This window comes from Balaenoptera physalus (assembly GCF_965194825.1).
Source record: "Balaenoptera physalus genome assembly, chromosome: 16".
Taxonomy (NCBI): Eukaryota; Metazoa; Chordata; class Mammalia; order Artiodactyla; family Balaenopteridae; genus Balaenoptera; species Balaenoptera physalus.
This window is the reverse complement of record NC_138898.1, coordinates 81,532,413-81,549,549: the sequence shown is the minus strand read 5'-3', so window position 1 is coordinate 81,549,549 and position 17,137 is coordinate 81,532,413. Positions and strand designations below refer to the sequence as shown.

Genomic DNA, 17,137 nt, shown 5'->3' with positions numbered 1-17,137 from the left:
GCTTAGGTAATACATTCTCTATGAGCCTTTCTTGAATAAGCTACCAAAGAATAAACTTCAGCCAAGAAGTGAATAATGATGAGATGTTGGCAAAAATACTGGAATCGAATCCAATTTTCCACAGAATTAAGTGTAAAACAACTGAAAATGTTATATATGACAACTTAGAAATTATATAATTAGCCAAAATAAAAGCAAAAAGGAGAAATCAGTTGAAAGGTAATATTGGTACCCTGGTTTCCTCATGTTTTATGGTGCAGGATCAAAAGATGTTCTCTCAAACTGATCAATTAAGAATGCTTTAATTTGGGCTTCCCTGGTGGCGCAGTGGTTGAGAATCTGCCTGCCAACGCAGGGGACACGGGTTCGAGCCCCGGTCTGGGAAGATCCCACATGCCGCGGAGCAACTAGGCCCATGAGCCACAACTACTGAGCCTGCGCGTCTGGAGCCTGTGCTCCGCAACAAGAGAGGCCATGACAGTGAGAGGCCCGCGCACCGTGATGAAGAGTGGCCCCCGCTCGCTGCAACTAGAGAAAGCCCACGCACAGAAATGAAGACCCAACACAGCCAAAAATAAATAAATAAATAATAAATAAAATCAATTTGCTTTAAAAAAAAAAAAGAATGCTTTAATTTAAAACAAACAATAACAAAGTCAGAAAAGAAAACAAATTACATAGCTGCCCTTTCAGGTTAGGCTAATAAAGGTTTTTCAGTCTTTTCCTATTGGGATAAAGGAAGATGTATTTAGACGAAGTCCAAATGAAAAGAGGCTATATCTGCATATGTGATGCAGGAGATAAATGAAGAGACAAGCTTGTACCATCTATTCCAGTGGAGTCCTGGGGATATTCTTACTGATTCTGATTGAAGGTAGAGGGCAGAAATAGAAATTCCCTCATATTTAAAGCTATGGATGGGCTAGGTGAGGTGTAGGAGACAAGGCATATAGGTCTCATATAAGGGATAAAAAAGAGATCGCAGATGACAAAGATGGAGGGGTAGCAAAATAATGTATGGATGAGCGCTTTAGAGAAATTTAAATAGCATATGAGCTATTGAAATAGTTTTATACACAACTTAAGTACCAATTTAAAGTTTAAAAAAATTTGCACCACTGCTCAAAACTTCTCCTCCAGTGCAAAGAGTTACCTAATCACCTTCCAGCAACATCCTACCTATACTTCATGATTCAAGTGAATCCTGTCCCCCCTAAGAAGCCTTGATTAGCTTGACTGCAAGTGAAATCTGCATTGCCTCTGTATGCTATGGCTGTAATGCTGTCTCCATCCTGCCCAAACTCAAGGGGCCATTGATTTAAACCCTCTCTTGACAACATCTTCTAATCCCTTCACCCATATTCACTCACTCCAAAAGCCAGCAAATGTTTTCGAACAAAGAGGTACAGATGTTGAGTATCTACTGCGGGGGATGAGAGAGGTAGCTGAACAGACATTGAGAAAGATGTGGAATGACATTCACACCTCGGCTGAGGTTGAAAGCAATACATTTTTAGACATGACCAGGTGTGGCTGTGGGTAAAGAGGTCTACACTTGGATCTAATAGGCTTTAATCTCCTACCTTCATGGTTTTGAATTCTAGCTCTATCACTTCCTACAAGCTGCAGGTCACAAACTCAGCTGTGCACAAGATACAACGTTCCTTATTACTATGTCTTCCCTGCTTCCCTGGAGTTGTGTCTGTGCTGTGAGGGGCTTACTTGGTACCAAGGCATCAGCAGACAGCCAGGGCTGGGGGTGGGGCCTCTGCTCCCAGGTGAGTCTACCTGTCCTCACTGGCATCCCGGTAAAGAGTTTTTGTTTCTACGTGGTTTTCTGTCTGATCCACATGCAAGGCTGTGTCAGGCCAGTTTGCCTACGCCCCCTTCTCCCAAGTCTACCCTGAGTCATGGAACCTCCTCAGAGTCCACCAAAGGTGGTCCAGGTCCCTTTGCTTTCAGATCCCCTTGAACTGTACATGTTTTCTTCTTGCTGCCAAGGGCTCAGCTCGAGGGAGAGGAGGACAGAGATCGATGTCCAGGTCTCCACTTTCAGTGTCCACTCTTCCCTCCTCCCTCCTTCTCTTCCCTCTTCCTGGGAATACGTTTGAGTCTTGGTTGGGAGGGGAGGGAGGGGCTGATCATGAGGTGCTCATCATTCAATGCCTCTGGCCCTCTCAGCCTAGGCTTTTGAGACTCAAAAGCTAGTAATGGATTGATATTCATTGTGCCATCCCTTCTCAGAGCAAATAAGAATATTTTAGCTGACTGTGCGGTGGGGGAGGGGTCCCCAAGACCACTCCCAGGCTCAATTATTTGCAAGGAGCGCTGAGAGGAATCTTCATAAAGTCGTACTCATGGCTATGATGCGTTAGAATGAAAAATACATACAAAGCAAAAGGTGCGTGGGAAATCAAGTGCAAGCGTCCAAGACTTTCCCAGTGGAGTCACACAGGTTGTGCTTAATTCCCCCAACAATGGGTTGTGAATACCCATGTGAAGTGTCGTCTACCAGGGAAGCTCATTAGAGAGTCAGTGCCCAAGGATTTTGCTGGGGGCTGGTCACGCAGGCACCCTCTGCCTCGCAGGCACCCAAATCCAAGACTCCCAGAAGGAAAGCAGGTGTTCGGCATAAACCACATTGTTCATACAAATAGTTTAGACACAGTGAGGCCGCTCTTTTCAGTGAAAGTGGTGGGAACCTCCCAAAATCCGAGTTACCAGACAACGGCCAAGGGCCAACCTTGTAAGCAGGCTGACAGGAAGACCAGGGGATAAGCCTGAGTTAATATTTCAAAATATTATTTTGCCACAGATTTGTTACTCCCAGTTTATGGAAAAGCAAATAGAAGCTAGGAGAAGTAGAGGAACTGTTCAAAACAAAGAACCAAAAAAGCAGTAAAGCTTATATTTAAAATTCCTGATTGCTCGCCATTCCTGCCTCTATTTCCTGTTCCTCACCTTGTCTTTACCCTTATATCCCATCCTGCATCAACTTCATTACTTGTTCTTTAATCATTCTTTCAAATCTCCTTCAACCTTTTTCTATAGAAGACGCACTGAATTACTCGAGTGCTCTTTCCGGCCCCCTTCACCACCACCCATGAGCTCCTGGAAGGTAGTTACGTCCTCTTGCTCATCCTCATAACCTAAGCGAATGAGTAATAGCAGCTGTGAAAGGAAAAGCAGTTCAAGATCAGAAACACAGTACCTCTGAGAGCACTCAGAGCATAGCTGAGTCGTCAACACAGAAGAGCATACCTGAATATCGTCAAGGCCGGTGACAGCTGGTGATGCCACTTTCTCCACCTGACCGGGCGTTCAGTTTAGTCCCTTCAAGCCCAGTCCCTCTTCCCATATGTGGGGCTCAGCAAGACTGTCCATTAAGTCATCCATCTATTTGAGAGGTCTGCTCTTAAACGAGAGAAGCGCCCCAGATGTACGTGCACTGATGGGCAGCTGGCTGCATCCAGGACAGGGGCTAAGGAGAGGAGAACCAGAAGAAAAAAAAGCAAGAGTTGTAGTCTTTTAATTTTATTTATTTCTTTTTCTATTCTTTTTCAAATTCTTCTCCCATTTAGGTTATTACAGAATACTGAGCAGAGTTCCCTGTGCTATACAGTAGGTCCTTGTTGGTTATCTATTTTAAATATAGCAATGTGTACATGTCCATCCCAAACTCCCTAACTATCCCTCTCCCCAACCCTTCCCCCCCGGTAACCAGAAGTTCATTCTCTAAGTCTGTGAGTCTGTTTCTGGTTTGTAGATCAGTTCATTTGTATCCTATTTTTTTTTAGATTCCGCATATAAGTGATATCATATGATATTTGTCTTTCTCTGTCTGACTTACTTCACTTAGCATGATAATCTCCAGGTCCATCTATGTTGCTGCAAATGGCATTATTTCATTCTTTTAAAAAAAGCAAGAGTTGTCAAAAGACTCCTATAAATCATGAGCTGCAAGTGGTTGTTCCCCTGGCTTGACCTGGCAGCCACTGCCCTCTGGCATCCTATGTTCACACCCTGCACTTCCAAGGGGCCATCACCTTTCTGGACACCTGAACCGGTGTCAGCACGCGAGTAACACACAGGGGCCCTGATTTCTCAGCGAAGAGAAACCAGGAGCAGAGGTTTACCTTCACAAACAGCAGGCAGTCACACACAACGACAAGTGACCAGAGGAACAGGTAACCAGTAGATTTAAAGGAAACATCAGTAATATATGTAGTGTGCATCCAGGAGAGGGAGCAAATTGTTGGCCGGAGAATTTTCTTTTTAATTAAACAAGTAATGTATGCCTGCATTTAGTCCTACAAATGAAAATGTATTCACCACAGAGGCATGAATCCTATTAGGCCCTCCTGTACATAAACTGTATGGGTGATTACCACTGATTACTGTACTATTAGAGACTTGTACGTGGAGTGCCTTGATTGGAGCATGCCTGGCTCCTGAAAGGGCTCCTATGTGCTTTGCCTGAATTGTGGGGAATCAGCAGGGCTTCACATTGCCTGGCAATTCAATCATAGGTTTGAGTAGTTGCAGGCTGGGGGATGCAGATGCACACCATCAAATGGAATGCTTTCTTTACTTGGGTCAGAGAAAGGGAAAGATGTCCGTGGCGTCAAGGAGGCCTCAAGAGCCTCTTACCTTGAGTGCAGAGCCTGTGTGCAGACCCACCTGGCAGGTACCTCCCCAGATCACTGAACGATGCCTTCCCAGTGGACTCAGAGACTATGGTCACTTTTACTCTGTATCATTCAGAAAAATCACACCTGCAGCCTAAGCTGTTCCCTCTAGACATTTGTATCTCTTGAGAAATCACAAATGGAGGTAGACCAGGGAAGTAAGCTAAGGTCACCCGGGCTTTCACCACCACGCCTCTCCTTCCTGACCTGCAGACGGGCTCTGCAAGCTGCCTCTGACCACATCTTCTCCTTCCAACTCATTCACTCCCTCTCTGCTCTTCCTCTGACATGGACTCTGGCTCTCCAACACTTACATTTCCTTCCATCCAAAACACGTGTGCTACCCCTGTGTCCACAGCAGCACTATTCACAATAGCCAAGGCATGGAAGCAGCCTAAATGTCCATCGACAGATGAATGAATAAAGATGTGGTACATATATACAATGGAATACTACTCAGCCATAAAAAAATGAAATAGTGCCATTTTTAGCAACATGGATGGACCTAGAGATTATCATACTGAGTGATGTAAGTCAGAATGACAAATACCATATGATATCACTTATATGTGGAATCTAAAATATGACACAAATGAACTTATCTGTGGAACAGAAACAGACTCGCAGACATAGAGAACAGACTTGTGGTTGTCAAGGGGGAGGGGAGGGATGCAGTGGGAGTTTGGGGTTAGCAGATGCAAACTATTATATATAGGATGGATAAACAACAAGGTCCTACTGCATAGCACAGGGAACTATGTTCAATATCCTGTGATAAACCATAGTGGAAAAGAATATTTTAAAAAAAGAATGTATACGTATATATATATATATATATATATATATATATATATATATATAAATATATATATATATATATATATATATATATATAACTGAATCACATTTCTGTATAGCAGAAATTAACACAACATTGTAAATCAACTATACTTCAATAAAAAAATAAATTAAAAACAAAAACAAAAACATGAGGTATGCAAAGGGCCACACATATGAAATAATCAGAATACACAAATGCATAGTGTCTCAGTCAGCTCAGCCTACTAAAACAGAATACCATAGACTTGGTGGCTTTAACAACAAACACATTTCTCCCAGTTCTGGAGGCTGGGAAGTTCAAAATAGAGTGCCAACAGGTTCCATGTCCAGTGAGAACTCACTTCCTAGCTTGTAGATAACTAGCTGCCTTCTCACTGTGTCCTCACATGGCCAACACATCAGAGAGCCCTCATCTCTTCCTCTTCTTATAAGGACACCAATTCCAACACGGGGGCTCCACCCTCATGACCACATCTAAACTGAATTACGTCCTACACAGATGTGGAGAACAAACTTAAGGACACAAGGGGGGAAAGCTGGGGGCGGTGGTGGGATGAACTGGAAGATTGGGATTGACATATATACACTAATATGTATAAAATAGATAACTAATAAGAACCTGCTGTATAAAAGTAAAGTAAAATAAAATTCAAAAAACAAAGCAAAAAAATAAAATAAATCAAAGTGAATTATGTCCTAAGGTCCCACCTCCGAATATCATCTCATTGAGGGTTAGGGTTTCAGCACACGAATTTTAGGAGGACGCAAAAAAACAATCCACAACACACAGAGACAGAAAGCAATTTTGTCGTAGCTAGGGATTGGGGGAAGGATTAGGAACTCCTTAAAGGGTACAAAGTTTCCTTCTGGGGTAATGAAAATGTTCTGGAGCTAATCAGAGGCAAAGGTTGTATAACATGGTGATTGCGCTTAATGCTACAGAATCATATACTTTAAAATGGTTAATATAGTAAATTTTGTTATGCATGCTTTACCATCACCACCACAACAGAAACGCTTGTCCTAACGTGGGATTAGTTTACATGATAAAAACAATTAGGGTTTAGCTGTGAGTGGTTGATAATCTTATGCTTTTAATCAGTTTTGTCAAAGCCTGAAGCCAAAGGATCAACTAGCAGTAGGAATTTCACAGGTACTAGAATCGATAGTCCAGAGTATCTCTCGTTTTTGACCTTCAATTACACCATCACACCACAGTCACTATACCACTGCAGAGGTTCACTATTTGGTTTATATATAAATTATGTGAGAATGTATTTTCTCTCTCTCTCTCAGGTTTCTGGGTTGGTAGGAAGGGCATTTTTATGGGCAATTGTTGCTGGTTAATTCAACAAACTCAGTCTTAACAGGCCTTGTCCTTCCCTCCGAATTACTAAATCAAGGGTCTGTCTCCACCCAGCCAGTGACACCTGCTCTGCTCCCCTTGGGTTGAAACTTACCCCTTTATACACAGACACCCACTCCCTTCCCTCTCATCCCATAGTCTCATTCCTCCCCTACCAGCCCCATCCCTACTTACACCCTCCTTTGAACCCGTCAGAGCACAATTCTCAAATCATTACAAACAACATTTTCATACAAATAGATAATGAATACATGTCAGAGTTTTATTTAACTCTTTACTGAGGCAACCAGCAGAATGACAGGACTGATTTGATGGAATATGAGAAATCAGGATTTATACAATCCATGGGGAAGAGAGGGCTGAAGTAAGACTTCCAAGGTAGGTACAAAACTAGTTAATGTCCTACAGGGTAATAAAACCTTTGGGCTCGTCTTCTTCTTTTCCAAGCAGAAAAAAAGGAAAATCATCATGCCTCGCCGGTTTTCCGCAAATTGGCCTGTAACTGTATAGGACTGTGAAATGTCTGAGCCTAAATCAGTTTTCGGTCAAAGCCAGTTACAAACCCAAGAGAGTCAGATGATCCTCCTGTGGACATATTAGAAAAAGCTCTAATGTGGCACTAAAAGGTCATGTTACCATCTTTTTGGCCTTATTTCCAAGTTTTACATTTTTTTTTTGAACAAAGCTTTGCCATATGTGTTTTTTTTTTTGATGTAACAACCTGACTCAGCCATGGTCCCCAGCTACAATCAAACACTAATCTAGGTGTTGCTAATCAGCTGACTTTAAGTAAGGGAGGTTATTTTGGATAATTTTGGTGAGCCTGATTCAATCCATTGGAAAGCCATAAAAGCAGGGCTGGGGCTTCCCAGGAAGAGAAACGGTTCCTCCTGTGAACTACAGCTTCAGACTGTCCATGACCCTCCCTCCCTGATGGCATGCATGCCCAGTGGATTTTGGACTTAGCCAGCCGCCACAATCACATAAGCCAATTTCTTGTAATAAATTAATGAAAATATATCCTCCTTACTGGTTATGTTTTTCTGGTTGAATCCTGACTGATACACTTCTTTTGTGTGATGTAAATCCATTGTTTTTCTAAGAGCAAACTCCCATCTTCACAAAGTAGAACCAAGTATCTTCCAAAAAGTAGGTATTCTTTAAATGTCTGCTGGCTCACACCAACCAGGAAATATCCTCTACCACCAAGTCTCAAGAGGTGGGTCAGTTGGTACTTAATGAACAAAAGCTGACCAAACAGAAATTGACTTATACTGTCCAGAGGAAAGAATAATGACTCTTTTTTCCTTGAATGAGACGAGGGATTAACAAAGTCTCCCTCCTTGACCAAACTCTAGTCAGGGTCCCTTAAGCTTGCTTCTTGACTAGACCTAGTCCTTGCCAGCCAAGCCCACTTTTAGCAAAGAGACCTGCTAAGACAGCTTTTTTGAGAATCCCCTACCCTTGATACTCAATCAAGTTCCTCTTCCAAAACCCCTGATACCTAACCAAGTTCCTCTTAATAATTTTCCATGCACTCTCTCACCGAGCCCATTGGCTATGCAACCCCACTGTCCCTGTTGTATTTGGAATTGAGTTCAATCTCTCTCCCCCATTGCGATAGTTTTGAATAAAGTCTTCCTTGGCGTTTTAAACAAGTGTCAGAATGATTTTTCTGTAACAGTACTAAAAAATGTCTGCCCTTACCTCGTGAGGTTCCCTTTATGTCTCCATCAGAACAAGAGGTGTGATTTTCTCTAGCATCACTACCATGCTGAGAGAAGAGGGCACATTCCTTAAATAATGACGACACAGCATGTATTGAATATTCACTTTTGCCAGGCTCTGTCTTAAGTATTTTACAAGGATTATCTCCTTGCCCCATACTTCTGCCCAGACTTTTAGTAGTCCCTGCCTGCAACTGACACCGTGAGCTCAATATCCTCATTTGGTTTGTCTGTTGATCTTGATGCTCTGGGAATTCACCACATTTTCTTGCTGGCATCATGAATATCCAGCAACGTGAATATCCATGTCCATGGTGTTTCAGTACTTGGACTTTCTCATCTTGAAGTGGATCAAGTTTGCCTTTGGTTCCTTCAGCCATACCAGCAGGCCCCGGTGCCCTATTCTAGGTATCATTCTCCACAGGAATCTCAAGCCTTCAGGAACTCACTACTGTTAAACTCTGACTAAAGGATCTATTCTATATCTGCGTTTACCTACATTTGAATCTCAACTCCAGAGGTTGGCATTTGAAACACCTCTCTCATTGAAGGTGTTAAGGCTTGGTTTTCTTCTTTAGGCATTCCGGGTACCAGATGAGAGGTTTAGGGGCAGTATTGTTTCAAAGGTAGGAGAGGAAGACTTTGCCAGGACACAGGAAAGCTTGCTCTGGACAGTTAATCCCATCTCCATATGCTGACATCCGAAGAGCATAGCAGTCATGGACAGACAAATCAATATGTGAACATCTTTGGAAAAAGGGAGAATCACCGAGTACTGTGCAGAAGTGTTTAGGTATGAACGAAAGTTGATTTATGTTAAACTTTTACCCCTATAACTATTTTGATGCCATGATCTTGGTCCATGACACATCAGCCTGGGCCCAGCTGACTTGAAAAAAGAAATGGACCCAGAGATGCAAGAGCCTTTCTGTCACTTTGCTGTACTCTGAAGGTCTCTGGGAAAGGGCCGTGGAGACACTCAGCATCCTGACAATAACTCCAAGGTGCTAAGACAGGATCCCAAGCCCCACACACCAACACCTGGCAGAGGCCATCTGTAAACCAAGCAGCAGGTCAACAGGAAGCATCATTTAAACCCATACTCATAAATAACATCAACAACAGCGGTGCCTCTCGCTCACCAGATGGAGCCCCCCATCCTGGATTGAAGAGCTCCAAGAAGATCAAGCACTTGCCAGCAGGTCCTCCTGGAAAGCTTTATCTTCCTGGGGCTGGAATGGCTCCCAGCAGCACAACTGCAGCTGCACAGCCTGCTTTTTAACAAAGCCTTCCAAGGAAGAGAGAGAGCCAGGTGGGCCTCTCCGACCCACTTAGCCCAGGTGGGACAGGCACCGGGCATGTCAAGGTTCTGTAATTAACCATTCACTGCTGCCTTCCACAAACTAGAGCTGTAATTTCCCAAGACTATCCAAGGTGACACAGGATCCTCTTCTAAAGGCATTAATTAGGAGCATCTCACTCCCTGTGGCAGGGGTGGAGCAGATCTTTCCAAGTGGAGTGTGTATTTATTTAGAGCTATTACCACATAATATTTACAAGATACTTAACATGCATTAATTACCCTGTAATGAACTCTATGGCTATAATATCCATGTTCTGTCAGGACTGTAAAATGCACCCCTCCCCCCTCACCAAACACACACTTTTTAAAAATCACCTTGGGGGGAAGAAGAAGAAAGATTAAATTTAATTGCATGCCCATTAAATGCCTATTTTTAATAGAAAACTTGCAAATGATGTGAAAATGCAAAACAGGGTACACAGTAAATCAAAAGCAGATAACACTTCTAGACACACTCTACTGTTTTTATGAGCATGTTTTACAATCCATTCATTATGCTGTCTGTCCTTTTGAAAGCTGGTTATTATACAGCTCATACAAAGAAACATGTGAATGGCTGTGCAACAAGCCATGAAAATCAGGACAAAACTGAACATTTCTGCTGTTATTTGAATCCGCCTCCCTCAAATCTCTGCCTGGAGAATTCTTACAGGAGGCTCATCCTTGTAACACCCACTCAAAGCCTTGTGTCAAGGAGAGAGAGGGGAAGACTTGCCATGCAGTTCATGATTCAAGATGGCGGTTATCCAAAGAATGCACAGCCGCTATCCTAAGTCTTCAGGTGGTGGCGTTTTCTCTGGAGGCTAAGAGATGAAGTAAGGAGATCAGGCTTGCACAGAATGATCTGCCTCTTAGAATCCCAGGTCACCCCCTGTATATTCCTCCCCCAGGATAAGTCATCTTTATGTTACCCAGGGCATATCACCATCCAGGCTATCTTTCAATCATGGGAACATCCTAACTCATTGAGCAGAGTTGACCTGATTTAGTTTTCAGGAAAACCCTCCTAATTTAAGACAAAATCTTGTTTCTCTCTGAATTCCACTCCTTTGTTCTAATGTTGACCTCTGGGCATAAAAGACTTCACTCCCTCTTTTACTTGCTCACCTTTTCAGTATTTGGTAACAGACATCTAATGCCTGAGAGAGTTCAACTTTTTGGTGGTGTGAAGAATGTCTTTACCTTGTTAGAGGTCATGGGCAAAATAGGTAGGGTTACTTGGAAATTTACCCATGGATAAATAGAGAAACCTGAGCTTCCAGACCCATGGCTGTTCATAGTGGGCCGCCTTTGCTAGGATTCCCCACTGCCCACCCATAAGATGGAGGTGTCTGTCTCCCTTTCAGATTCTTGATTTGTCTCTTTGGTGTCAGTCACCTGCCAGGAGTCTATCCCAGTACATTTGTGCATTTCCCAGTTACAGCTTCCAGTTTATGATAAATGCAGGGAGCTTCTTTTATAGAGCTTACAACTCCTGACAAGCATGCAATAAAAGTATGAAATGAACATCTTATTCCAAGAGGAGGATTATAGACAAGTGGACTAATTGACACAAATACACGCTGGAAATGATCCAAACAAGAGGAAAATTGAATACATTTCCTAGGTAATGCCCAAACATTGTTTATTTTATGCTGCTGAAAAAATGTGAAAATTATATATTGAATTGTCTCTTACTCACCAAAAGAAATACCATGGCATAATATTGACATCCCTTTGGGCTGTATTTCTTGGAGCATGAAATTGAGAGCATTCATTCAACAAACATATATTGACATCCATTTTGTGCCAGATACTATGCTAGATGCTGGGGCAGGATAGCTGTGGATTCTGTCCTAGAGGTATTCATGAAGGACACAGAAATAGAATGATCATAATGTATTGTGTGCTGTCATCAAGCCACTTCTGATTTGCCAAGAAAGCACAAAGGGGAGAGTAACCAACTCATCCTGGCACAGCTGAGGAAACCTTGCAGAGGCGATGATAAGCCAGCTGGGTATGAAAGGGCAAATACGATTTACAGAGCAGATAAGGGTAGGAAAGACATTCCATGCAGAAAAAGCAACTAGTCAAGGCCAGTAGAGTGAAAGAACATGGCAAATTCAGCAACAATGCTAGTTCGTTTATGATGGAAATTTAGGAGCACTTGAGCAAGAAGAGGAGGAGGCTGATAAAGTCGTTTGGGTTTATGTCATGCAAGGCCTTAGATGCCTTGCTGAGGCGTTTGAGGTAAATAATGGAGGAGATATGGAACAATTTGAATTTTTGAGCTGCAAAAATTAAAATTATGTTTTTATGGTAGGAATAGAAGTTGTTTGGCAGAAGACAGAGTGGCGGATTGACTCAGGTAGGTGAGAGGTTATTTCAGTAGTCTAGGAAGGCACTGATAAGGGCCTGGATGTCAGGTGTGGCTGTGGAAATGGAGAAGAGGAGACAGAGGCAAGAGATGGTCAGGTCATAGAGTTGTCAGGGTCTGGAGAATCGGTGGATGGGGCAGGATGAGGGAGAAGGGGGAATTCAGAGGATTTCTAGGGTATTTGCGTGGGCAATTCGGTGGATGAAATCATTAACTGAGATGCATTGTGGGTTCATTGTGGGCTCAACATTTTTAATATTGGATATGTGGAATATTTGGTGCCTATAGGATATATGTTTGAAGAATTTAGAAAAGGCATTTCCGAAGTTTAAGAGAGGTTACCGGTAGGTGTTAACTGAAAGCATGAAAGAAGAAGATGACCCAGAGAGACTATTGATTTAAACCATGGAAATACCTATGTAGTGGATGGATAGAAAAGAATGAACCCAAAAACAAGATGGAGAAGGTATCATCCCAGGTGTACAGAAGAAGAAACCAGAATATATTGACTACAAGGATGGTGGTGGTATCCAACAAGGAGGGCCAAATGCCCACAGCTCCGCTGAGTTCCGCACATAACCATTTTCTACCGCTCACCCCTGACAGCAGTTTAGCTCTCCAGATTTTCCTTTACTGAAGTCCCACTTCACTTACCTTGGGCCAGAATTGGCCTGATGTGTTTTAGGTCTGTTACTTCTCCTTTGAGTTTGGGTCCTCTGCTCAACCCTTAGTAAAGAAGTCTTCAGATTCTTCCACAATAAAGACATTACCTCCCAAGGTGTACTGATCTTCCTATTTCTCAGCCAGGCACTCGCCCAGCAGTCACATTACCATAAGTCCGCGGTTCTCAAAGTGTGGTCCCAGGACCAGTGGTGTCTGCATCTCTACTTGGAAATACAAATTCTTGGGCCCCATCCCAGATCCACTGAATCAGAAACTCTTGGGTGTGGAGAGCAGCAATCTGTGTTCTAATAAGTCCTCCTGGTGATTCTGATGCCCATTCAAATTTGAGATTCATTAATAAAGAAAAAAAATGCTGATGGCTGTAGCTTTCTAAACATCACAGATTCCCTGAAGAAAATGTGCTAAGACTTCTGCCTTTGATAATGGATAGATGGAGTCTGAAATGAAAAGAGTTTGATGTTTTCTTCCTAAATTACATTATATTTCAATCATAGATGATATCTGGAGTCTAATCTACGCAATGAATACTTCCGAGTCTTTGGATCCTTATTACTAGTTAAATGGAGCAAAATGGACAGAAGGTAGGGTGATTGGCTATTCCATTATTAATCACTGTTAAAGGAACAGTAACTAAATGCCAAACTTATGTAACGGGAATCTTTTTCTTCATCTTTTGGCAAGATGATGGCTATCCTAGGCTTTACTATTTCTATAGTTTACATTAAGGCATCTAACGTATATTTCTTTGAAATAACTGAAAAAGCAATATGTTTTGTATTTCATTATTAGCACACAACCCCATTCTGCAAGGAACTTGGAGAAGCATAACTAGAATACACATTAAAATAGTGAACTAAAATAAAAGATTCAGATAAGATGCTAGTCTCAGCACAGAAGGGGGCTCTGGAAGTCTCCTCCTGTCCCAGATATTAACCTTTTTAGCTGTTAGAGGTAGGGCAGCTGGTAGGTGATGCAGGGGAAAGATCATAGTAACAGAAAGGCACTTGGTAAGGGCATCTTACCCGACAGAAGCATTAAAATTATCATAATGCCCTGACATTAAGATTTTCATAATTCATTAATGATGAGATTATTCATGTTGTGCCATTTGGGTGTACCTGATTGACCCCACAGTGCCGTTCCCTTCCTGTCCTCTGTCCAGAAGACCCCATGCCTAAATACAACCAGCTTGACCAGAGAACCTGAAAATCTCCATCCTGTTTAGACTCAGTTCTTTACTCAAATATGGATTATTTAATTATATGTGTCTACATACAGTGTTCAAGTCTGGTTTTTCCATTCTGAAAAATCACTTTCCACATCCTTGTACCTAGTATATAATATGCAACAATCAATATTTTACTAAGAGAATGGAAGCATGGCAAGGAGAAAAGACACTGGAGTAGAAAATTGAGCGATCTGAGTTGTGGTCCAGACCACTGCACAAGCAGATTATGTGTTAAGTTACTTCCTTTCCCTAAACCTCAGCTTCCTGACCTCTGAGATGAAAATATATAAAAGGTTCATTATTCTCAGCCTTTACTAGGACGGATTAAATAAGAAAAGAGAGGCAGAAAGCCAACAATCCGTCTGGCGATTTCACAGTCCTATCCAAAACGTCTGCTACCTTCTTCAGAAGTTTCTAGAAAATCCAGGTGGGGGCTCCACTTCAAGTGAATGGGAGTTGATTTATGATTTAGTACAAGGGCCATGAGAAACTCAAGGGTCTAAATCGCTGTTTCCTTGAAATTATTCCATTATTTCACATTTCACGTGAACTCACGTGAAATGAGGCAAAAGCAGGCTCTCATGGAAACCCCAGTGAAGCAAAACTGCTGATTCTCACGAGCCTCCAACACGCCCCTGATAAATCTGCTGACACCACCTAAACCGGAGCCTCTCACAAGGTTAACAGGAGCCCATCAACAGGGAGGAAGATGGAAAAATGTCTCCTGACCTACATTCTGGGAGCTAACCCAGGTCATTTTTCTATCAGTCTTTGAAAACAGACTCAGACTGATGTCGCACCCTGGTGTCAACCTCCCCAAAGTGAAAGCTGAAACTTCAATCCTTAGTATATAAGTTTTAGTCTTTTAGAACATTTCAGATGATGCCAAACAGTCAAGGGTATTTTAAGGCCTCCAGAGAAGGGGCAGGGGTGTCGTTAGGGGAGCAATGAAAAATAAGCAGCATTTCTTGAGAACTAAATGCCATGCAATGGTTGTACTTTACATGTGACGTCTTGTTTAAATCTACCCTCAGAGTCACTAGTTTACAGCTGAGGAAACAGAGGCTTAGAGAGAGATTAAAATGTATATATTCTCAGAGATTCTTAATTGAATTAATCAAGAGCAGCTGATATCATCCAGAAAGGAACGTGCAGATCATTTTGGAACCTGATTTAAAATGCCTGTGAAGTTTTTGTCTATTCTTTCTTTTCTGCTAGGTAAGATCACATTTTGCAAACTCTTCTGTAGAGGTTAGCAACATTTCAGGGGTATTTGCTAAAGATCTATCACGTTATTCAGAGGGAATAAAGAAAGGAGACCGAAGGTTTCTGATGCAGTGTGAACGCTCATGAGACTTTCAGGAAACAGGACTTTCAGGAAAGAGGAAATGCAGCTGGGAAATTATCGCAAGTAGGGTGTCACAGTAAAAATTGTAAAATTGTTAAGAAACAGGTATAAAATGGACACAACTTTGGAAATCTCAGCTTTTACAAAAATCCTGAGTCTTTTGACAACAAAACCATATGGGGTAAAGAATTGGAGGAAAATAATATAGTGCTGCAATATTAAGATTAGGACTTTTCCACCTACAACATGGGTGTTAGAAAAGTCATCCTTCACCTGCTGAGGATGACTTATAAGATGGGCGCCACACCTCTGTGGTGGGCTACATCCTCCTCCTGATATGCTGCACATTCCTGGTCCATGAGTCGGGAGAGGGGCTTCCAGAAAGTGTGGGAGAAGAGATGTGCTTGGTGGTAGGGAGTGGAGACTCTCTCCCCTTCTTTCAAGATTTGAGTCAACCTGGAAGGGAGGATTCTGAGCTGCTCAGGAGATGCCCTTGGGCAGTGCTACTGTAGATAAACACACGTCCCTGATGGCCTGGGTTTTCTCAAAGGGAAGGTAAGTGTGACAAGGAGGCAGATTTGAGAAAGCTCAGTGACAGCTTTGTGAGCTGCCTGTACTACTCTTTGACCAACCCAAAAGACGGAGACGGAGGTGGGGAGGAGAAGGGGTAGGAGGGGGAGGAGGAGGGGGAGGAGGGAGAGGGGGAGGAGGAGAGAGGCAGTTAGGTTAGCTTTGCCAAATCAGCACGACGAGACTACTACAGAAAGCTGAAACCAGAGGGTGAGTGGAAGATATATCAAAATCAGGTTTCTGTAGGAAGAGAAGGGGCAGCGTATTGCCAGGTTTATGAATGAAGCTGGCCAGATGGGAGGTGCCAAATCAGAGCACAATGCTTACGTAAGCCCAGTCCTGGCGGCCAAATCCAAAGTCAAAGAGAAAGTGACACTTTGCCTTCAACTCTTTTTTTTTTTTTTTTTTTTTTAGTTGCGGCATGCAAACTCTTAGTTGCGGCATGCATGCAGGATCTAGTTCCCCGACCAGGGATCCAACCCCAGCCCCCTGCATTGGGAGTGTGGAGTCTTACCCACTGGACCGCCAGGGAAGTCCCTTTACCTTCAACCGTTTAAATGGACCCATTTTTTTCCCCAGGAAAGCATATTATTAGATCCAGTAAAATATCCAGGCTTTTGTCTCTTGTACTGATCCACACAATTGCCCATTCACCTATAATCACCATTCCCCTACTCTCGTGTGTCTGGTTATCTATTGCTGCATCATGACCCATGCCAAAGTACAGTGATGTAAAATGACCATTTTATTTTGCTCAGCCTGTGGGTCAGGAAGACAGCAGGGTGCAGTGGGAATGGTTTGCGTCTACTCCACGATGCCTAGGGCCTCAGCTGGGATGACTCAGATGGCGGCGGCAGGGGTGGTGGGGGGATGACCTCTGAGGGCTGGAATCATCTGGAAGCTCTTCACTCACATATCTGGTACCTGGTCTGGAATGACTCTGGCTGGCATCAGTGGCAAATGTTGT

At 42.8% G+C, this 17,137-nt stretch overlaps 2 long non-coding RNA genes across 3 annotated transcripts in view; one reads left to right on the top strand and one right to left on the bottom strand.

The window, feature by feature from the left end:
* The window catches only part of LOC309646304, a 313,846-nt gene that overhangs the window by 190,155 nt on the left and 106,554 nt on the right, over nt 1-17,137 (top strand). The gene's annotated exons all lie outside the window — the stretch shown is intronic.
* LOC309646288 overlaps nt 1-17,137 on the bottom strand; it is a 229,779-nt gene that overhangs the window by 204,437 nt on the left and 8,205 nt on the right. The window contains exon 2 of one of the 2 annotated variants that reach the window (XR_014255251.1): nt 3,262-3,481. This is a non-coding gene — a long non-coding RNA (uncharacterized lncRNA). Of the gene's footprint in view, nt 1-3,261; nt 7,599-17,137 lie in introns of those variants that run through there. The other variant, XR_014255252.1, reaches the window with a different exon arrangement.